The 22,654-nt window shown below is 49.0% G+C and overlaps 1 protein-coding gene across 3 annotated transcripts in view; it reads right to left on the bottom strand.

Moving 5' to 3' along the window:
• Positions 1-22,654, bottom strand: part of GRIK4 (glutamate ionotropic receptor kainate type subunit 4) — a 456,420-nt gene that overhangs the window by 391,068 nt on the left and 42,698 nt on the right. The window contains exon 2 of one of the 3 annotated variants that reach the window (XM_082339798.1): positions 5,386-5,496. The exons of 1 other annotated variant lie outside the window; for it this stretch is intronic. The gene's annotated coding sequence lies outside the window, so the exon portion shown is untranslated. Of the gene's footprint in view, positions 1-5,385; positions 13,777-22,654 lie in introns of those variants that run through there. One more of the 3 variants, XM_082339802.1, reaches the window with a different exon arrangement.

The raw sequence follows: 22,654 nt of genomic DNA, 5'->3' as shown, positions 1-22,654 counted from the left end.
GAGTAGTCAAATTCATAAAGACAGAAAGTAGAATGATGGTTGCCAGGGGATGGGGAGCTGTTATTTAACTGGTACAGAATTTCAGTTTTCAAAGATGAAAAGGGTTCTAGAGATTGGTTGAACAATAAAGTGAATGTACTTAATGCTACCGTACTGTACACTTTAAAAAGTTTAAGATGGTAAAAATTATGTTACATGTATTTCACTACAATTTTAAAAAATAGAAACAACAAAATTTAGACCATCAAGATAAGATTCTCAGAGAATCTCAAGAAGAAGAAGCGATCTTCTGGAACTATTTCCTGAATGACAACAGAGACGTGGTCTCTGATTTTTAAAATTATATATTTAGTCTTTAGTCTTGGTTCTGTTTTCATAAATATATGTGGTTTTGTGATTTTATTTATTTATTTATTTATTTATTTATTTTTGGCTGCATTGGGTCTTCGTCACTTCACGTGGGCTTTCTCTAGTTGCAGCGAGCCGGGGCTACTCTTCATTGCAGTACACGGGCTTCTCACTGCGGTGGCTTCTCTTGTTGCGGAGCACGGGCTCTAGGTGCGCGGGTTTCAGTAGTTGTGGCATGCGGGCTTCAGTAGTTGTGGCTCACGGGCTCTAGAGTGCAGGCTCAGTAGTTGTGGCACACGGGCTTAGTTGCTCCGCGGCATGTGGGATCTTCCCAGACCAGGGCTCGAACCCTTTTCCCCTGCATTGGCAGGCGGATTCTTAACCAGTGTGCCACCAGGGAAGCCCCTGGTTTTGTGGTTTAAAAGAGAGAGAAAGTGAGAAAGACACAGACAGAGAGAGAGAGAGGGAAAGAGAAATCACAGACTGGGAGAAAATTCTTGCAAATCACGTATCTGAAAAAGGACTTGTATCCAGAATATATTAGGAACTCTCAAAATTCAAAAAAAAAAAAAAAAAAAAAAAAAGAATACAGGAATGTATGAAAGACTTAAACAGATATTTGACCCAAGAAGATATAGTGATTGCAAATAAACCAATGAAAAGATACTTACAGCTTTAATCATTAGGGAAATGCAAATTAAAACCACAATGAGATACCGCTATATATCTATCAGAGTGGAAAAAAGTTTAAGGACAATATCAAATGCTGGTTATCAAATGCTGGTGAGAATTCAGAGAAACTGGAACTCACATACATTGCCAGTGAGAACGCAAAATGGTACAGCCACTCTGAAAAACAGGTTGGCAGTTCCTTATAAAGTCAAACATACACTTAGCAGATGACCCAGCAATCCCACTCCTTGTATTTACCCAAGTGAAATGAAAATAGATTCACGTAAACATGTGTACGCCAATGTTCACATTCAGTTGAGCTTTACTTGAAATTGCCCAAAACTGAAAACAACCCAAATGTCCTTCAAGTGGTGAATGAATATAGAAACTGGTATTTCCATAGAATGGAATACTATCCATCCGTAAAAAGGAGAGTGAACTCTTTATATATATAGCAACATGGATGATTCTCGAATGCACGATGCTCAGTGAAAGAATGCATTATGCTAAGACTCCATCCGCTATATACCATATGATTTCATTTATGTGACTCTGTAGAAAAGGCAAACCTATGGGACAAAAAGAAGAGCAGCGATTGCCAGGGATGGAAGACAGAGGAATGGATGACCCAAGGGGCACAGGGGAGTTTGGCAGGTGATGCAATGTTCCATATCTTGACTGTGGTGGTGGTCACACAATGACGTTCGGTTGTCCAAACTCCCAGAACTTTACACTAAACAGGGCAAATTTTATTGTATGTAAAGTGTACCTTCATAAAAAAACGACAGCACACGTATCTGGAATGTGCCCAACAGGCATCTGCTGTTGCCAGGGCCACTCTGTTCAAGCCTCCATCAGCTCTCAGCCAGCCTACTGCTACCCATCGCTTCTTAACTTTTCCTCCCCTCTAATTTATTCTTAAAGAGCAGTCAGAATTACTTTTTTCAAGTATAAATCAGATTATGTCTCTTCCTTGCTTAAAACTCCTCCAGTGCCTTCCCATCTCTGTTTAGAATGCAATCTAAATTCCTCCCAGGCCCAAAGAGCCTGCTGGCACTCTGGCCTCCCCACACACCCTCCCCTTTGTCGGCCACGAGCCAGCCACTCTGCCATCCTCTGTCTCTCGAGGACACCAAGCATGACCCACCTAGGGGTCTCTGCTCCCGCCTAGTTCCCCTCCCCTGGAGGCTCTACCCTGACCTCTGTCTTACCTTTCAGGTCTGAGTGTAAATGTCACTCCCTCAGTTCGTCGCAGGTCATCATTCCGCACCCTCAACCCTCATCCATCCCAGGGCTGTCTTTTTTTTTTTTTATTGAACTATAGTTGATTTACAATGTTGTGTTAGATTCAGGTGTGCAGCAAAGTGATTCCGTTTCTCATATATATGTATTTTTTTTCAGATTCTTTTCCCTTATGGAGTATTACAAGATATTGAGTAGAGTTCTCTGTGCTATATGGTACATCCTTGTTGATTACCTATTTTATATATAGTAGTCTGTATCTGTTAATCCCAAACTCCTAATTTATCCCTCCCCCCTTTTCCCCTTTGGTAACTATAAGTTTGTTCTCTATGTCTGTGAGTCTATTTCTGTCTTGTAAATAAGTTCATTTGTACCATTTGTTTAGATTCCACATATAAGCGATATCATATGATATTTATCTTTCTCTGTCTGGCTTAACTTCACTTAGTATGATAATCTCTAGGTCCATCCATGTTGCTGCAAATGGCCTTATTTCATGCTTTTTAATGACTGAGTAGTATTCCAGTGTGTATATGTACCACATCTTCTTTCTTCATTCATCTGTGGATGGACCTTTAGGTTGCTTCCCTGTCTTGACTATTGTAAACAATGCTACATCGCGTTCTGATAATATTTATCTACCACTGGTCACCCCTGCTCCACAAGACCATCATCATGCTGACTTTATTCACTTCTAAATCCTCAGTGCCAGGACAGGTCATGGCACACAGTGGGTGCTCAATTAATGCTGCTTGGGCTGTTCTCTTCAGGGAGGGGTCTGCCTCTGAGCCCTCCTAGGCACTCACGGTGGGGTTGGGGTAGACAGGGTCACTCAGACGTGAGGAAAGACCAGCACTGCCCACAGGACCCCCTACCCCACTCTGGGTGGAGTACATAACCTGGAACTTCCACCAGCCGGTTAGTGACACGGCTCAAACCCAGCCACCCGTGGAACTGGTGGCATTAACAACCCTCTCCACCTCCCGCTCTGAGGCTCTACAGAGATGGGTCAAGCTGGAGTCACGCAAGAAAGGAAGGAATACACAGCAGGGCAGTACCAGGATCCTCTGGCCTCCTTGGCCCAGCCCACCCCTTAGCCCTGCCCACTCCCAGGAAGACAGGCTGGGACCTGGGACCCTTTGCTGCAATTCTTGCACCTGGACAAATGTCTCCTCAAGCAACAAAATACAAAGAAACTATAAGGGACTAAAAATAACTGTACGCATGCACAGTTGGGGCAAATTATGGACAAGATACAGAAAGACCACAAACCCAACTGCCACTTCTGAAGATCCGGGAGCAAAAGCAGGGTACTGCGCATGCCCCCTGCACACAGCACCACCAAAGGGGTGGGCAGACCACCTAAGCCGCCCCTGGACACACCCCTACCCTCACCTCATATAAGGAACCAGCTCACCAACCGTCCCCACCGTGGAAGCAAGCGAGTGAGCAAGGGAACCTGTTACTTGTTCTCGCTCCCTCCTGCTGCAGCAGGAGCCCCAGAAAAGCCTTGCCTGAATTTCTTGTCTAGCCGCCTATCAGTTTCTATTGATTAAGGAGGCCAAGAGCCCTGATGGTAACATTAGGTTCCAGGGCTGAGGGACAGCTGCTGAGCGGTTCTCGGATTAAGAATCTGATTAAAATAGCTGTACTGAGAGCCAGGCATGTGTCTGACACTGCGTTAGGCATCTTTCAGAGAAGGGAAGGTGGCTGGCGTGGCTTACTAGGTGTCTGTATGTCCTAGAAGCTCTAGCCACGTTGTCTCATTAACACCCAAGACAACCCTGTGAGGTTGGCAATAGCATCCTCATTTTTATGTGACCTCAGAGAGGTCATGCATGTTGTAAGTGGCAGAGCCTTTTGGACCTGTGAAAATAAATAAATGGAAACCTTATTTAAAATGGAGTCAGGAGGCCAGAAGGGGGCGCTCTCCAACACTGCTACTCAGGTCAACTGCAAGCTCCACAGGTCCCGTGCACTCCTAAACAGGAGATGCAACTACTTTACTCTCCAAAGGAAGAGTTTCTCCTTGCTCAGCAACAGCCCAGCCAATGAGAAGCCATCACTGCCCTGAACTCCTACTTCCATCCAATGACCTTTCATTTAGAACAGCCCCTCCCACCTCCCCCCTTTCCCTATAAAAGTAGGTTCCCTTCCTTTATTCTCTGGACATGCCTGTGGTTCCCCATAGGCTGCACGTTCTGGGTTGCAATTCTTTGCTGTTGCCAAATAAACCCATTTTGCTGGTAAAGTAACTTGCTGTTTCAATAATTTTTTTTTTTTTTTTTTTTTTTTTTTTGCCACCCAGCATGTGGGATCTTAGTTCCCCAGCCAGGGATCAAACCCATGCCCCCTTCAGTGGAAGTGCGGAGTCTTAACCACTGGCCTGCCAGGGAAGTCCCTGTTTTAATAATTTTAGATGAATAGAGTCCTTGTCTGGAGCTGGTTCCATCACATGCCTAGGGGCAACTCTACACCCATCCTCTCTCCAGCTTCGTGGGGAGTATTAATTCAGCACGTTCTCAGTCTAAGAGTGGGGGAGCAGACCAGAGAGCCCAGAGAATCCTGCTGCTGTTGTAACATCAGGCCTCTCCTTTGTTGCCCCTGGGCTGTGCCCACCTCTGTCCCTCCATGTTCTCATTTCCTGTCTCCTGTGAGAGCAGACTCACAGCTAATGGACCAAATGTCCCTGCCCTCGGGAAGATAACTGGTGCCCTTCTGTCTCCCTGCCTCCAGCCTTGTGGCTCCCCTTCTCCTGCCCCCATCTCCCTATCTGCCCCGTCTCTCTCCCTTTGTCTCTCTGTCTGTTTCTTTGCCCCGTGCATGCGCGCGCGCACACACACACACACACACACACACTCACATACTGCCACCACCCCTTTTCCAACTCACTTCCTTCAACTGTTGAATTCACTCTGCCCAGAGGACAGGACCATGAGAGATTAAGCCTCTGGATAACCTGCTGCAGGGACTCCAAGAGATCAAAAGAACGTCTGGGCCGCGGCTGTGGTCCCCTGGGCTGGAGCCGAGAAGTCTGTGCACCGCGCAGGGGCTCGTGGCCACCTGGACCCTGCTCCAGCATCACCCCTCCTCATGAAGCTCTCAGCCTTGCTAAGTACATACCAGTTCACCAGTTGGCCACGGCTGCACACCTGGTCACCAGCGGCGAAGGGCTCTGTCCAGCAGGTGCTCTGGGCCAGATCAGCTGCAGCCCAGTGGTGTGGTTGGGAAGGGCTAGAGAGAGGAAGGCAGGGATTGGCATAATTTCACATCTGGCCTTTCCTAGCCGACAGGCAAAATGACTCTGTGATCCCCTAGCTCTCTAAATTAGTTGTAGTTTACAATCCCCTTGTCTGGCAGGAAATGTCCCATTAAATCTTAATGATCTGCCTTCCGAGAAACTCCCCAGGCCCTCTGTCCCCTGGAGGACACCGAGCCCTGGAAAAACAGGGTGAGGTGCTGGTTGGGGAAAGGGGGAGATGAACACCCAAGAGATGGTGTCTGGAAGGGGTTCCCGACACCTTTCATCGGGCAGCTGTCTTCAGAACCGGAGGTAAGAAGGTCCTTCTGAACCAAGAGCTCTCCATCATTCCATTTTGTGCTTCACAGGACCCAACCCTCCCTCTCTCCTCTCAGGCCACAGCCTACCCACCTATCTGAAGCCCGCCTGGCCCCCTCCATCCCAGGCGCCTGCTTCTGTCTCTAGGCTACAGAAACCAACTGACTCCAGCTCCACAAGGTAGAGAATTCGGGACAGAGCTGCACCCTGCCCCACTTTCCATGCACACAGCCCCGGCCAGGGTAGAAATCTCTCTTTGAAAGAAAGACACCACATGACCTTCAGGATTATTCAAATATTAACTACCTGGATAAACAGTTTCTCCTATATTCTCATTACCACCTCTCTGGCTGAAGCTAAAGTGCAATATTTCTCTTTTATATCCAGAGTGAAGATGCTTCTGGTGGCTCCTGGGGAGAGGGGAAGGACGACGAGAAAGAGAAGGAGAGGGCAAGCTTAGGGGAGAGGGAGCAGGATCCTTCCAGGTCCCTCCTCCCCCAATACAGGCAGTCTGGACACCCAGCAGGAGTTAAGGGGAGACCTTTAGCGGGAGGCTAAAGGCCACCCAGGCCAAACAACAGCCAGCATTGTCACTGGTCCAGCACAGACCGGTGGTCACAGAGGGGTCTTGGGAACACAGGCTCATGAGGCTCCATCCATCCACCTCCAAGAGCTCCTTGCATGACCTTGACCTTGTCATCACTTGGGCCTGCTTCTCGGGAGGCACCGCCACTTGCCCCTGGCCAGAGGGGCTGTCCATGACCATCAGAGCTGTAAGCAGGGTTCCTCCTCAACGACCTTGAATTAAACACTGAACGTTCTTGGCTGGACCCTTTCTTTTCTCTCTTTATTCTCTTGTCTCTTGTAACCTTTGGTCTCTACCTGGCCAGGATATGAGAAAGCTAAGCACAGGTGTGTGATCCCTCCCTGCTTCCTCTACCACCCCTGGCCACTCAAAACTCTCCCCAGGTCAGGAGCACCTGCTTCTCCACACTCCCACCGCTCCCCAGAAGGGGAAGAGAAAAGGGAGGCCTCCGTCCTCCTGAAGTCCAGCCTCGCCCAGGAGAGAAGACAAATCCATTACCAACTCCCATTATCACAATCCATTTTAAAGTTATTATTGTGGATTCTTAAGATGTCAACAATGAGGAATCCTATCATCCCACTAATTAATTCAGCAATCTCCCTGAAATAATAGGAGTTGTAATTGTAATTCCAAACTCACCCCTCGACCGCTGGCATCAACTAACTAAACAACAATCAGCCAGTACCAGGCTTTCATGAGGAAGATGGACTACACCTTTTTATAGCTGCAATTAGGAGACACATTCAATAATCAGAATGAAATACAAAATTTACCCAGGAGCCCAGTGAATTATGGCCATTCATACTCTGTTTTCCTACGGTCGCCTCCCGGAAAATGAAAAGGGGGCTGCATCTTCCAGGGGCAGCAGGACACCACCTGGACCACCTCTGAGCTGCTCCCCAGGGCCCTCCTCGACAGCCTTCTGCTGCTCAGTTCAGAAGCGCCAGGCAAAGTGTGGAACGTGCTGGATGCCCATGCCGAGTTCTGCCAGCATCCCAGGGTACGCAGCAGGAGGTCAGAGTGGCTGGAGGCGAGAATCGGAGTTGTGCACACTGTCGTGCCTGGGTGGGTGTGTGACGCACACGCCCCAAACACACGCTGATGCTCCCAAGAGCGCAAGCCTTTCAGAAAACCCTTTGCATTGTCTGCAAAAATGCCCCAGGGCGGGAGAAAGGCTTGGAAGATGGGGGGAAGACCTACAGGCCAGAGGGAAGAGATGCAGATGAGTTTCAGGAGGAGCCACTGAATAAGGTGTGAAAATTAAATCAGGTAAAAGGCAGTGGCTGGGCAGGGAGAGGGGAGGAGAGTTGTGAGAAGATACACGGAGAGATACCAGCACCACCGAGGCGTCCTCGGCCCACCGCAGGCTGAGCGGAAAACTTGCAGTCTTCAGAATTTGCAGAAAACGCTCATGTCCTCAAACGGAGGGAGCAAAAGATCCCAGCATTAAAGCACATAATCGAAGCATCTCAGTTGGTCTACCTGAGCGATCCTGGGCATGGCAGGGCTCTCTGAAGTCGAGAAGGTTCCAGAGCACGGCGCCTGTTCGCCCCTTCCCAGAACTCGCAGAGGGCAAAGCAAGAGTGATTGACCAAAAGCACAGGAGAGCTTTAGGAGAAATTCAAATGAAGGGATTTCTTGGCAGAAGAAACTGGAAACTCTTTGAGGTCATGGGCTCCTTCCCTGTCACTTAGTAGAGACCTGGGCACATAGTAGGTGCTCAATAAATACACGTTAAATAGAGGGGCTGGTTTCCGGGACACCTCTCTGCTCAGTGGGCACTGCGGGGAGACGCAGAGGAAAGAGCCCCCCTCCCTGAATACTGATTGACAGAGTGCTTCATGGACCACAAGTGATGCTCTCAATGTGCTCGTTCATTCATCTAAAAACATTCATTGAGCGTCTACTCCATACCACCTGCGTGCCAGGCACCAAGGGCTCCATATGAGCAAGACAGGCAGAGCCCTGCCCTGACAGAGCCCACAGCCCCAGGGAACAAACGGCCAGGAAGAGCGAGAAATGCAGCAATAAGGAGGTAGAGGGTTACAGCCTCCCCCAGAGGAAGAGAATTCAAACTGAGACCTGAGGAATACATAGCAGGAAGCCAGGTGTCTCCATGTCCTCATCTGTAAAATGGAAGTAATAAGAATGCCTGCCTCATAGGGTCGTTGTGAGAATCAAGTAGATGACGTACGAAGGTGTTCTACTAGGTCTGGTGCCCGGCACACGTGGCTTAAGTGTTTGCTATTACTACTACTACTACTTCTACTACTACTCTTATTATTATTACTATCATCCTTCCATCATCCCCTCTTTGGGAGAAGGCCTCTAACTACAGAGGTCCATCCTTCCCAGCGGCTTAGTCTCAGATGCTGTTCCCGGCACCGTCCCCTGCCCATTTAGGCATAATCACACAGTGTGGCCCACTGTTCAGTTCAAGCAGCATTTACAGAGCCCCTACTGCACACCTGGCACAGGCTGGGGTGTGTTCTGGACTTGTTCATGAGAAGCTTATGATAAGGGTGGAGAGAAGACACACAAATTACTAAATCTCATATTTCCCAGACTCTCCCGGAGGCACTGGTATTGGCCTTGGAGGTGAGAGCATTTGTCAGGGGATGTTCTCAGGACTGGAAGGTCCTCCCAGGGCAGCAGCTCCCAGCCCGTGAGCCAGTGAAGATGAGTCAGCAGGAGCCCCAAGGCCTGGCCATCAGCCGCCTTCCGTCTGGGCCCCTAGGATGTAGAGGAGCCAGAGTGAGAGGCACCTCCAGATATAAGGGGCCGGGAGAGGGTCCTGAGCCCCAAGCCCTGGGCCTCGGTGGCTCCCTGGCTCCCAATTCAGGCCCATCCACAAACGGTGCATGGCGGCCAGGACCAGGGCCTGCTGAGTCCAAGTGCAGCCTCCCCTGCTCCTCCTTCCTTTCCTGGTCTGCCCTCTTATGTACTTGCTCATGACCATTCTGAGTCTCACATGCTCCAATTCAGACTTTCCGTCCCCATGTGCACCTCCTCCTCCACCCAGGGAGACAAGATCTGAGCTGGACACCCAAGGCCCGCCAGCGAGAGCTGAGGGACGCTGAGCTGGGGTCCAGGGTCCCCGATAGCTGTGGGGTGGCATGGGTGGGGCAGCGAGGCCTGGACTAATTCAGTGACTTCTTGTTTTCTGCTCAACTTCTCCTCGGCAATTTACTGCCTTTTTCATCATGCCCCAGCTCTTGGAAACCATAAAGAATCGGACTGAGCAGGTTTAACAGCACATTCAAGGGGACATTCTCACACATATGAGTACAGATTTACTCCCTGATGACAATGGCAGTATTAGCTTTACTGATCAAGCACCAGCGTCATCAACAACAAACATTTATGGGGCTCTGGCTCTGAGCAACTACCTGTCCTTCAACCCAAACCGTGGACCCTGAGGACCCCACACTGAATGGGCAAAACCAACCAGAGATTCACATCCTTGTGGAAAGGTTTTGTGGGTAAGAAAGATTGAAACTAATGGCTAAAGCTGGGCCTGGGAGTTATCTGTGGATTTTTATTTATGCAAGACTCCTGGCATGAATTGCCATCTTGCTTCCATTCGGCCTGGGAAACATCCCAAGAAAAGCAATGCTCTAGGCGGGGATTGAAAGAGGGACAGAAGGAAGCTGGTAAGGAGGAGGCAGCGTCCTTAAAGCAGGCCGGGCAAGTCCTCCCAGAGACAGCCCGCAAGGAAGGCAGGCCCTCCCGCTCCGTTCACCATCTCAACACGCTCTTACCCACTGAGTTACAAGGGGCTTCAGAGGAGTCTCACTCTCTCTCCCACGCTCTTCACTCCTTTACCTGCGGGATTCAGGCCTGAATTCTTCCAGGCAAAGGCTAGTAGGCCTGTTGTAGAGGGGATCCCTCCACTGACTTCCTGCCAATTCAAATGGGCATGAGCCAGGGGGAGGGATAAATTAGGAGTATGGGATTAACAGATACATCACTATATATAAAATATGTAAACAAGGATTTACTGTATAGCTCAGGGAACTATATATTCAATACCTTGTCATAACCTATAGTGAAAAAGAATCTGAAGCTGTACCTGAAAATAACACAATTTTGTAAATCGACTAGTTAATTTAAAAGGGGAGAGGGGCATGCGCAGAGCTGTAGGACAGGCAAAGCAAGCTGTAGGACAGTGATGGCCTTGATCCTTACAAGGATCCTGGATCCCTGAGCCAGTGGATCTGGGTCCAAGTCACAGTTCTTCTGCCACCTACTAGTGTGACATGTGCAAGGGCCCCACCACCAACCGGCCTCCCTAAAACTCAAAATCCTCCAGCAAGATGAAGGAATAAGAAAAAGGACAACGTGAGCTACAGTAAACAGGAGGGAGAGGGGACTGCTGAGCACCAGGTGCAGAGGGCACTGGTCCAGAGGGTACAGTGCCATCCCACAGACTGTTGTCACCACGCCCTCGGCCACTGCACATCTTTCGAACCCGAGAAAACTCCTGGAGAATGTGCTCCAACAAAACAATGGAGCAAACCAAAAAAGAAGAAGGTGCAAGATTCTAGAAATAGGGAACGTAAATCACAGAAGGGCAAAGGGAATTCCCAGGATCAGAGCAGAGGGAGGTCCCAGGATAACACAGCCGCAGGCCTGGGAACAAGCTATCCCAGACAAGACAGAACAGAGGTGTCTGGGAGCAAAGTTTCCGAGAAATCTGCTGGAACTGATTGATTGCCTGATGAGAGTGACCTTGAGGAAAATTATTCAGAGAGGCTATCAGGAGACACAAAGAAAATTAAAGCAAAACAAATTAAGCAAAACAAGGCAGCTATTAACAAAAACAGGAAGAAAACAAAAACAAAAGAAACATGACCATAATATAACAGTCAGTTGTGAATAATATTCAAATAGGCATAACAATGTAAATCCTGAATATTGATTTAACTAAAATTTGAATACACTATATAAGGGGTAAGAATCAGAGGGGAAGGCAGTGTGAGAGAACTAAATCCTCATTACCATAAATAGTCAATAAATAATATAACCAATGCATTAAACTATAACAATACATACATATTATTTAGAACTATGGAGATACCTAAATGTCAGAAGAAACAGCTGAAAAGTTGAAAGACATTGCTTCTAGGAAGGGAGGCTGTGGGACGAGAGGGGTTAGAGCAGAGAAATACTGTCTATTGTCATAAGCCTTTTAATACTGTTTGACTTTTTTTTTTTTGTATAACAAAGTGAATCAGCTATACATATACATACATCCCCATATCCCCTCCCTCTTGCGTCTCCCTCCCACCTCCCCCATCCCACTCCTCTAGGTGTCACAAAGCACCGAGCTGATCTCCCTGTGCTATGCGGCTGCTTCCCACTAGCTATCTATTTTACATTTGGTAGTGTATATATGTCCATGCCACTCTCTCACTTTGTCCCAGCTTACCCTTCCCCCTCCCCGTGTCCTCAAGTCCATTCTCTACGTCTGTGTCTTTATTCCTGTCCTGCCCCTAGCTTCTTCAGAACCAATTTTTTTTTTCTTTAGATTCCATATCTATGTGTTAGCATACGGTATTTGTTTTTCTCTTTCTGACTTCACTCTGTATGTTGTTTGACTTCTGAACTACGAGCAATTATTACAATTAGTTATTTTTCATTTTTTTATTGTGGTAAAATACACAAAACATAAAATTTACCATCTTAACCACTTTTAAGTGTACGGTTCAGTAGTGTTAAGTACACTCACACTGTTGTGCACAATTTAGCTTTAAAAATCCTCAAACCCTGACCCTCTGCTGAGGGCCGTGGAGGGAGGTTCTCCAGTGAGGCAAGGCAGCAGCCTCCTTCTCCCCTGACCTTTGTCACCTAAGCTTCATCTGGCCCTGGGGGGGTCTCACTCTCTCACCCATCATGCTGACACCAGCAGGGTGGTCTCAGAGGCAGTCACCGCCCCTTTCAAATAATGCTCTGCTGTGGACACAGGTCCTCTGCCTGCATGCCAAGAAACACAACTAATGAGACTGCAATGATTAAATAAGACTTTTCTAAGAGCCTGGAAACACAAAGGGGAAAGGAACAAGGAACCTGGCTTTCTGTGGGTAGTCAGACCCTCTTCGGGGTTCCCAGTTCACCCTTACGACCTAGACCCTGCCTGCCCATGCAGAGACAGCGCCTTTCCCTATGCCCAGCCTCCTCCAAGTCTGTATTCACAGGAGTGGGGCCCAGAGCTTCTCCCCTGCCACCCTGGGGTCCTCCTGGCCACTCCTGTTTCCTGGCTAACAACCCTCCTCTTCTCTCAGTGACTGACCCTCGGCAGCACTGCCCTTTAGGGACGCCCACACCTCCTCCCCCAAATCAGAAAGCAACACAAAATCCCTGACACTCACAAGGGGACACCCACATACAGAAATGGGAGGATGGGAGACGGGGAGCCTCTTAATCTTGGACAAAGTAGTAAACATATGAAAGCCTCAGTTTTTTCATCTGTAAAATGGGGACTATAGTACCTGTTCCAATCCTAGAGTGCTAATCAGGATCAAGATAGAGATGGCTAGAAGGCAGCATTGTAAACCCTTACAAATGTGAATTATTATTGTTAATACTAATTTTTTTAAATTAGCAGACTAGGAAGAGATCTTTGAGTGGCAGGAGACCAGGGCACTGAAGTTAAAAGTCACCACAGCGGGCAGCCCTGTCCCGCAGTAACCATGGGGTGCTTCTTGGTCTGTCTATTCTTCTCCTACCTGCAGTGGTGCCCGCTGCCCCGCCTGGAGCTGCAGATGCCCTGGGCACAGATCTTGATGCCTCCGGTCTCTAAACACCTGTGCCATTTCCCCTTAATAAAATAAAATCGCTCACGAATGTGCCTCTGCTCCTTTCATACAAATGGCAACAGCCGTTGCTCTTATTGGATTGTAGATGAATCACTTGGAAAATATTTTGGGGCACATTATATAGGCAATAACATAAAAGAACCTGGAAAATGGCTCTGTGTTGTTTCCCACTTTGCAAACCCAAACTGAAGCCTGGGGTTGTATTACATATTTTTGTCTCCTGTTTTTGAACAGAAGTGCTTTGCTCATTTCCTCTCCACAATGGGGAAAGGGACGCGTTAATCACTCCTGAGTGGGGTGTGAAACCCTCCGAAGGCCGAGCTCCGTCTTTGGCAGCAAGAACTTGAGTGAGAGGAGAGATGAGACTTAACATACCCGCCTTCAAATCTAGGAAGAGTGACTGGGAAGACGGCAGTGCACACCTGTGTCCTCTGAGGACAGAAGAAGGAGTAGCAGTAGCGAGAAGTCAGGCTGGACCCCAGGAGGACCAGCCTCACCGCCGGGAAGTGAGCCCCATGGCATCGCAGCCCCTGCAGAGGTTGCAAAGTTCTCGCTGGAGATTTGATGGGATGTTTTGGGTTTATACCTGCCATCTGTATGGGATGTTTTGGGTTTATCATCTGTATGGGATGTTTTGGGTTTATACCTGCCTTGTGGCAGGTATACCATCTGTATGGGATGTTTTGGGTTTATACCTGCCATCTGTATGGGATGTTTTGGGTTTATCATCTGTATGGGATGTTTTGGGTTTATACCTGCCTTGTGGCAGGTATACCATCTGTATGGGATGTTTTGGGTTTATACCTGCCATCTGTATGGGATGTTTTGGGTTTATACCTGCTTTGTGGCAGGTGAAGGGGCAGATGACTTGCGAAAAGCCCAACAGTGTGACACGCTAGTTACACAGGAAACTCCTCCTGTTGACATCAGGTGACACTAGGTACCTAGGGCCAGGCGTGAGGGTCTCGGAAGGGAATATGGGCTTCTCTCTCTGTCCTGGAGACCATCACTTCATCAGCCTCTTCCTCTGCTCAGGAAGGGCCAGCTGGCCACTCTGTGGCCTCTCTTGCAGCCCTGGCACCCAAGGCTTTCAATTAGGCGTCCACGAGTCCATTCTATACCCATAGTTCTGCTAACCTCCACAGAAATCCCTTCTCCAGCCCCTCCTCCCAACCTGCTGAGAGCTTTTTGAGTATTAATTCCAACATCAACACATCAAAAACATAGAAGTGGGTAAGAACAAGGACAAAGTCCTGATACATGCTCCTAGAAACTCCCTCCTAGTTGACATCAACTCTCTCCTAGTTGACATCAACCCAGTAACCGCTCAACCAATTATGAATCCACTTAACTCTACCATCTCCCGTTCAGAAAACTGAACCTAAAAAAGCAAAACTATGGAAATGATAAAAAGATCAGTGGTTTCCAGGTGTGGAGAGGGGGAAGAGTTGAATAGGCAGAGCACAGAGGATTTTTAGGGCAAAGTACTCTGTATGATACTACAGTGATGGATTTATGCCATTATACATTTGTCCAAACCCATTAATGTACAGCACCAAGAGTGAACCCTTAGGTAAACCATGGATCTATGGGTAATTACGACGTGTCAGTGTAGGTGCATCCTTGGTAACAAGTACCATTCTGTGATGCTGATGGTAGTGGTGTTGATAACGGAGGAGACTATACACGTGTGGGAGCAGGGGGTATGTGGGAAATCTCTGTACCTTCTCCTCAATTTTATTGTAAACCTAAAACTGCTCTTAAAAAATAAAGTCTTTTAAAAAAACTGAACCTAAAGTCAAAAACAAGTTTGCATGTTGTTAGAACAGTTTGTGATGTACATGCCAAGCACCTTCCTTATTCCAACTCTGGTAGGTCTAAAACCACATCATATGTTGGCCCAACTAGCCCACAGATTAGTTTGCAATTACCCCAAGTAGACCCTATTTTAATACAGCATGGATTTATCTGATGTCCGAGGCCTTAGTCGGAAGGGATGTGAGGTCTGGTCTCCTTTCTCAGTCACTTCTTGGCTGATCACCCTGGACAAGCTGCTTAACATTGCTGGGCCCCCATCACTTCCCTCTGAAAAGCAGAAGAAATAATATCTCACCTTGATCAGAAGATCTCTCGAAATCCCTTAGATTGTTGCTCAAGGGCTACAATTCCTCACGAAATGGCCTCTACAAATGAAAAATTTTTTCCTGTTTCATTTGTCAACTAAAATCTGAGGCCTAATAAAAAGGAACAAAATTGAGTTATTTGTAGTGAGGTGGATGTACTTAGAGTCTGTCATACAGAGTAAAGTAAGTCAGAACGAGAAAAACAAATACCGTATGCTAACACATATATATGGAATCTAAAAAAAAAGGTCATGAAGAACCTAGGGGCAAGACGGGAATAAAGACGCAGACCTACTAGAAAATGGACTTGAGGACACGGGGAGGGGGAAGGGTAAGCTGGGACAAAGTGAGAGGGTGGTAGTGTATATATGGACATATATACACTACCAAATGCAAAATAGATAGCTAGTGGGAAGCAGTCGCATAGCACAGGGAGGAGATCAGCTCGGTGCTTTGTGACCACCTAGAGGAGTGGGATAGGGAGGGTGGGAGGGAGGGAGATGCAAGAGGGAAGAAATATGGGAACATATGTATATGTATAACTGATTCACTTTGTTATAAAGCAGAAACTAACACACCATTGTAAAGCAATTATACTCCAATAAAAACCTTAAAAAAAAAAACAAAAAAACTGAGGCCTAGGGTAACAGGCAAAGATAGGCTTTGGAGTCTGAAGGACCAAAGTGCAGATCCAGGCTGCCATTTACTAGACCCTGGGATATATGACTTAACCTCTCCAGGCCTCGCTCAGATCTCTACCATCAAAATAATGACAGCTGCTGGCACCACAGTTAATGCACGGTAAACATACGATCACCCCCCTTCCGGCCTGAGTACCAAAGACCTCCCCAAGCCCAGAACAGCCACGTGGCTCAGCTCTGTCTCCTGGATTTCCTGTCTCACCTTTTCCTCCCTTTAGGAAAAGATGGCTTTGTCCATTCCCTACCAACTAATGTGCTATTAGTTAAGTTTTCTCTTGTGGCCAGATATTACCTCTGAATTATAAGTGGAAAGACTGAGACGTAGGGAAAAGGGGGGGGGGCGTAGTAATTAAGGAGACAAAGCCTTAGGCCAGACCCTGTATTTCTGCTCATTAACCAGTGAGCACTGCTCTGGGTTGGAGACCCTCTTCCCCTACCTGTCCCTCCGCATTTGGCTCTTCTGTTGTACCTCTTACAATACTGGATCTGTTAAATGCTGTATATTCCGTTTGTCAACGCAGGGATGATTCACAGCAAGATTGGGTTATTACAAATTCTGGAGGCATTACATACACGGCTGTCATGTTTCAGTTACCCTTTCTCTCGATTTAATAAAATTTGCCACACTAATACAAAGCCATCTTTTATCGTTTTCCCTGCAGTTGTAACAACTTGTCCAGCTCCCTCCTGCTAATTAAAGGAGGAGGGGATGCAGCAGCTCACTGGAAAGCGAGTTTCCAGGGAGGCTGTCATCTTTGCAGCCACTTAGCTCAGGTTCTTACGGACCTTTAAGGGCCGGCTCCTCCATGATAGGAGCCCTAATGAGGTCAGCAGCTGCTGGCGACACGGCAGGCAAAGCCCCGCTTGGCGGCAGCCCAGGCACCTCCACCCGCTGGCAGGAGAGCAGCACAGCACTCCCCCTGGGCTGGATGACGTGGGCTCCGCAGTCCGTCCTCCCACGCCTGCCCCAGCATCACTGCCTCGGCCCTGATATGTGTGACAGCCTCCCTGGCAAAGGGTCCCCAACAGAATAACGGGGATTGGGAGGTGGGCAGTTAGAGAGGACCTCCTCGCCCCATCCCCGCCCCCGGGTGAAGCAGATAACCGGAAAGGGGGAGGAGGTGGGAGAAAAGGAAATGGAAAGGGAAAGAGGAACTGTAAACAAAGAGCTGCCCTTGTGCGAAGTCCTGAGATGGGTCCAAAGCAGCCCGCTTCCGGAAGACCCACGCTTTGTTCGTCATCCCACTCGGGAGCCTTTAGGGAGCGAGGCAAGGAGAAGGGCGCCTGTCTTCACTGCGAACATCTACCTCCGCGCCGGTCCCCATCTGTCCAGCTAATTACCTGCTACGGCAGCCGGGGCCACTGCCCTTTAACAAAATAAGGAGGCGCGGGCGAGCGGGCGCATTATTATTCCGGGCGCGGGCGGCCTCCCCTGGCGGGGTGGGCAGGCGCCGGCAGACTGTGGCTGTAGGAAGCCCAGGGACGGGGGCTAGGGCGCCCTCAGGGCAGCGTGGGGAGCCGGCCCCGTCCTTCCCCAGGAGACATCTCCTCTCTGGGTCCTAAGACCCTTTCCATCCGTGCGCTTCGACCCCACTCCTAGCGCAAAGTCCGGGAATCAAAGCAGGTCAGGCCGAGGTCAACGCTAGGGCGGGGGCGCTTGGGGCCGGGCGGCCCCTGCCCGTCCCTCGGCTCTGCTCGCCCCTCTGATTAGCATTCGGCGGCTGTCGCCTCTGCCTTCCCCCGGCGGCGCCCCGGATTCCCCGGCCCTCTCGCCGCGAGCGCACACTAATAAGTTTCCAAATGGAAGCCGGTGGGGCTGGTTGCAATAAAAGGCAGAAGCTCCGCTCGGGCGCTTCAATGAGAGCATTTTCCCCCATAACAAGGGGCTGGATTCAGCTGCCTGCTGCCGTCTGAGCGGGGCCAGTTGCCAGAGTAACGAAAGCCTAGCGCACACTTCGGGAGAGGGAGCAGGCGGGGGCTCCTGCGCGCGCTGCCGCCATCCGGGCCCGGTGCCCTTCCTCAAACCCACAGTCCCTTCTTCCTGAGCATCGGCTGCCCCTCCCCAACTTTCCACTCTGCACGGGCTCTTACGATCCTGCCCACACCGCACACCCCCGCCCCCAGCCTTTGAAAGGTTCTCTGGGAGCTTGTATTACATTCATGAGACACACCTGGAGCACCTAGTCCGCGATGGATCATGTGCCAGGCCCCCCGGGAGTCAGCCGGGGGTCAATATGGACCATAGCTGTGCTCATGGCAGGCCTGGGCAGCAAAACTGACCCCAGGTATGGTAGGTGCCAGAACTGGCACAAACAGCCAGAGAGAAAGCCGATGGGGATTCATGTCTGTCTGAACACCAGGTGGGCTTTTCTGAAGGGTGGGGAGGAATTCAGAGCCAAATAATCCGGAGTGCCCCGTCTAATTTCCTTGGATGGAGGAGGACCAGAGGACAGAGTTCCAGAAATGCTGGGGTCTGCTAAACTGAGGGAGGAGGCCAGCTGGATGATGAACAAAGCCCACCCATGTGCCTCATAACCACAAGAGAGCTGCTGTTGCTCTCCCCCAGCCCTTAGCCTAAGCGTGGCCAAGACTGAACCTAGCTTTTGGTCCTCAGTTTTCAGAAGTTCACATTTTACTCCAGAAAGTCATGGTTGTCATCCACCCTGCTTTCCTCCCAGGGTCCTAAAAATATAAGGATTCTCTTATCTCCTTTTACAAGCTTCTCCTTGGGCACCAGGTTCACCCAGGCCCCAGAAGTTGTCCCCTAGAGCCCAGAGAAGCTGGAGTATGGGGGAACCTGGAAGCAACCCCCAGGATCTCACAGCTCCTGTCCCAAAGCTAGGCTGAGGGCTTCAGGGCAGCTGCCTTCCAAACGGCCATGTGCTGGTATCCTAGGAGAAACTAGGTCCAAAAGCAGTGCTTACTGGCCAAGCAATCCTTAAGCCACACGGGAAAAGAGGACAATAATAGACACTGTCCATATGTCCAATACACGGAAAGTCAACTTCCTTTGTAACCGACAAAGAAGAGGTTGTGCCTTCGGGGAGGGCGAGGCGGGGAGGCCCACTTCCCTAGCCCAGCTCCCGGGAGCTGGGCCAGCTGGGTCCCTGCCTGCATGACTGACATCTCAATAGTCCCATGCATCCCACAGCCCAGTGGTCATAATGCATCTACTTCATCCACATGAAGTCAGAACAGGGCCTGTGTCCACGGTGAGGATCGTCACCGCCAAAAAGCAGGCAGGCCACACATATTTGGGGACTGGCTGCCCATCCTGGTCCCCCAGACCTGGCTCCTCCCTTCTCCACAAATGACACTCCCCATGTCCAATCAGCACAGAGTCCTATCAATTCTCCCTTCTAGAAAATCTTTCAGATTTGTCCACTTCCAGACCTTAGTTTAAGCCACACACGTTTCACACTGATGTCTGCAGTGGCCTCATGGTTTTTCTGCCTTCTATTCAGCTACCCAGAGCAGCAGTCCCCAACCTTTTTGGCACCGGGACTGGTTTCGTGGAAGACAATTTTTCCACGGACCGACCGGGGGTGGAGGGGCGGGGAGGGGGTGTTTTCAGGCAGTAATGCGAGTGATGGGGAGCGATGAGGAGCAGCAGATGAAGCTTCGCTCGCCCGCCCACCCGCCGCTCACCTCCTGCTGTGCGGCCCGGTTCCTAACAGGCCGTGGACCAGTGGGTTGGGGACCCCTAGCCCAGAGGCTCTCAACCTGTTCCCTTTTGTATAAATCCCCACAGTGGCTTCCTGGTGCCTTTAGCCTGACGTACAAGGCCCTTCACGATTTGATTCCTGCCAACTTCCTAGCTTCTCCCCTTGCACCTTGGTTCCAGCTGCTTGCTGTGACCCAAACACAAGTCCTCACTCGCTTCTGTGTGTTTGTTGAAGCTCTTCCCCCAGCCTCATGATACCCTACCTCCCATTCTTCCCCCAGCTGGCTCCTATACATCCTGCTAGATTCAGCTTGGGCATCACCTCCTCCAGGAAACCCTCCCTGATTCCTTGCCATCCATCCTAGGCTGAGCTCCCCACTCAAATATATTCGTCTGCTCTCTAACTAGACTGCGAGCTTCTCAGGGGCAAGGCCTGGCTCCCTCGACTTTTCAGCAAGGCCTTATTGGCAAGTGATTCAACGTGACCGAAAGCCAGATGTGGGTTTCTTAGCTCTTCCATCTGGGAAGGTCACTTGATTTCTCTGAATCACAGTTCCCTTATTTAAGCGGATAACAATAATATCTTAAGGATCTTCGGGTTAAATGAATTCATGTGTTGAAAGGATTTAGCACAAGGTTTGACACAAGGTGAGACAGACTCTTTACTGTTTGTATCTCCCTGGCACCCAGCGCACTGGCACATTCTAGCCACCTACTCACAATGGCTGAGTGAATGAATGCCTGAAAGGAAGAACATGACATGGTTCTGAGTTCCCTCACCACCTGGCCAATCTCCCCTAGATAGGCTTTGGTTTGTTTGTAGCCCTTTCTGAGTGGGTCACAAAGAACTGGTGACCAGCTGACATGCCCATCATCAGTTGTCAAGAGTCAAACCCGGATACGTGCATGGGTGAGAAGGCAGGAGAAAGAAGCACAGACGGGGCTGCAGGTGGGTGCCTGTCTCTGGGTCATCTCATGGCTTGAGGGAGGAGAAAGGGAGCTGTGGGGATGGTCAAGGTCTATAGAAAGAGACTTCACCCAGATCTCCTCATCTGCTGTTTCCTGACCCCTGGAGATACATGTGCTGCCCGCTCTGTGTGGTCTGAGAGACCATTTCTATGCGTGAGACCCTCTCACAGCGTTTGCCATTGCTGCCAGCTTCCCAAGTGGCTCTCCAGCAATGCCAGGAACTATCAGAACTGATGCTTCCTCTGAGGTGGGGAACGGGGTGTTGCCTAGCCGGTGGGTGGGTGAGTAGGCAAGAAAGCCAGGTAGGAAGGCTAAAACAGGAGGGAAAGAAGAGACAGAAGGGCTTGAAGCCCGGTTCGGGGCAGCCTGGAAGCAGATCTAGAACACAGAGCGGGAAGCCTCCATCAAAACCTTCTGAACTTCAAAGTGGGCCGAGCTGATGACGTGCAGTAACCAGCCCTCTCCCGACTGCCCTCAGCCCAGGTTCTGCTCCTGTTCCTGCTCCAAAGCTACTGCTAAACTAACACACCATTGTAAAGCAATTATACTCCAATAAGGATGTTTTGAAAAAAAAAGTTGCTGCTGCCTGGAGCCCCTGCTCCACCCACCCTCACCCTGAGACCACACACCAGGGAGCTGGACAGGCTGCCTCCCTCCCTCGCTGGTTTGCAATTTTAATTCCTCACCTTCCTAAACAGCCAAGATTTATGGCACACTTGACAGAAATATTTAATTTTCCAAATGTCTATTATTCAAAGGCTGTGGAAATCTCCAGACCTAACATTTCTGCATTAATATCCATCTAGCACTGAGGCCAAATAAAGATCTTCCCAGAGGCATGGAAGGGGGAAAGGAGGAGTGTAATCCTGCGCAGAAAGGAAGGGCCCCTAGACAAACCCCCATGAAGCTCACACCACCCCTACCAGATGCACCAAATCAAACATCGAAGCTTTTTTTATTATCATTATTAACATGAGCAAATGCTTATTATGTGCCAGGTATTGCGCCAAGCAATTTTAACAGCCAGGACCTCATTTAATCCTTACAACCCTACGAGATAGCCACTATAATTATAATTATCCCATTTTTCAGATGAGGAAACTGAGGCATGGAGGAATCAAGATCACTCAACTAGTAGCCCAATTTCACTAACTCTTACCCACAATCAGACTCTCTCTTTTGTATACATGATAGAAATGCTCTCTTTCTTTCTAGTGGTGTAACTATTTCTATTTCCAGTGGAACTAACTATTCAATTTAATTCTCTATCTCATTAAGTAGATTCATTGATAAAGTCAATGTGTACATGTGTGTAAGGACCCTGCTATACATGGAGCACTGCTGTGGGCAAAACGAATGTAAAGTCAGGTCGCTTGTGGACCATGATCTGAAAATCTATCTAGAAAACTGGGCACATGTGCAAACAATGCAGCATCAACACAGGTAGGACCCTAATATCACCCAGCTAGGGGCCTCAACTCTACAGAGATAAAGAAGGAAACAAAAAGGACTCAGAACAAACAAGAGAGACCCTCCTGGCCGCCACGCTAAGCCTAAACCCAGGAGAGTTTATTCCCACCAAGTGCAGAACAGGGAAGAGGAAAAGGGAGGCCGACAAGCTGGCAAAAGTAAGAAGAGACAATCGATGAAGGAGGAGAAAAGAGAAAAATCGCAGAAAGTGGATAAGGAACCAAGAAGTTCAGCTGCCGGGGGGAAAACAGACTATCCCACCAGGCTCTGGAGTACTGGCTCATTAGCACACAGGGTAGTAGCTAACATTTACAATAACAGCCCTGAGTAACGAAAAAATGAACCAATTGTGTTCTGAGTGCACTGGTTAAGAAAGCATGCATACTTTTAGTCACACTTTGTTTATGTCCATTTGGATGGAAAGAGTTCATTAAAGTGGCCAAAATGTTTGTTTTTTTTTTTAAGTTTTGGTCCTTAAAGAAGTGAGTTACATTCTGTAACT

This window comes from Balaenoptera borealis, assembly GCF_965194805.1.
Source record: "Balaenoptera borealis genome assembly, chromosome: 11".
Taxonomy (NCBI): Eukaryota; Metazoa; Chordata; class Mammalia; order Artiodactyla; family Balaenopteridae; genus Balaenoptera; species Balaenoptera borealis.
Note: the sequence above shows the minus strand (reverse complement) of the source record. Positions and strands in the feature narration are given on the sequence as shown.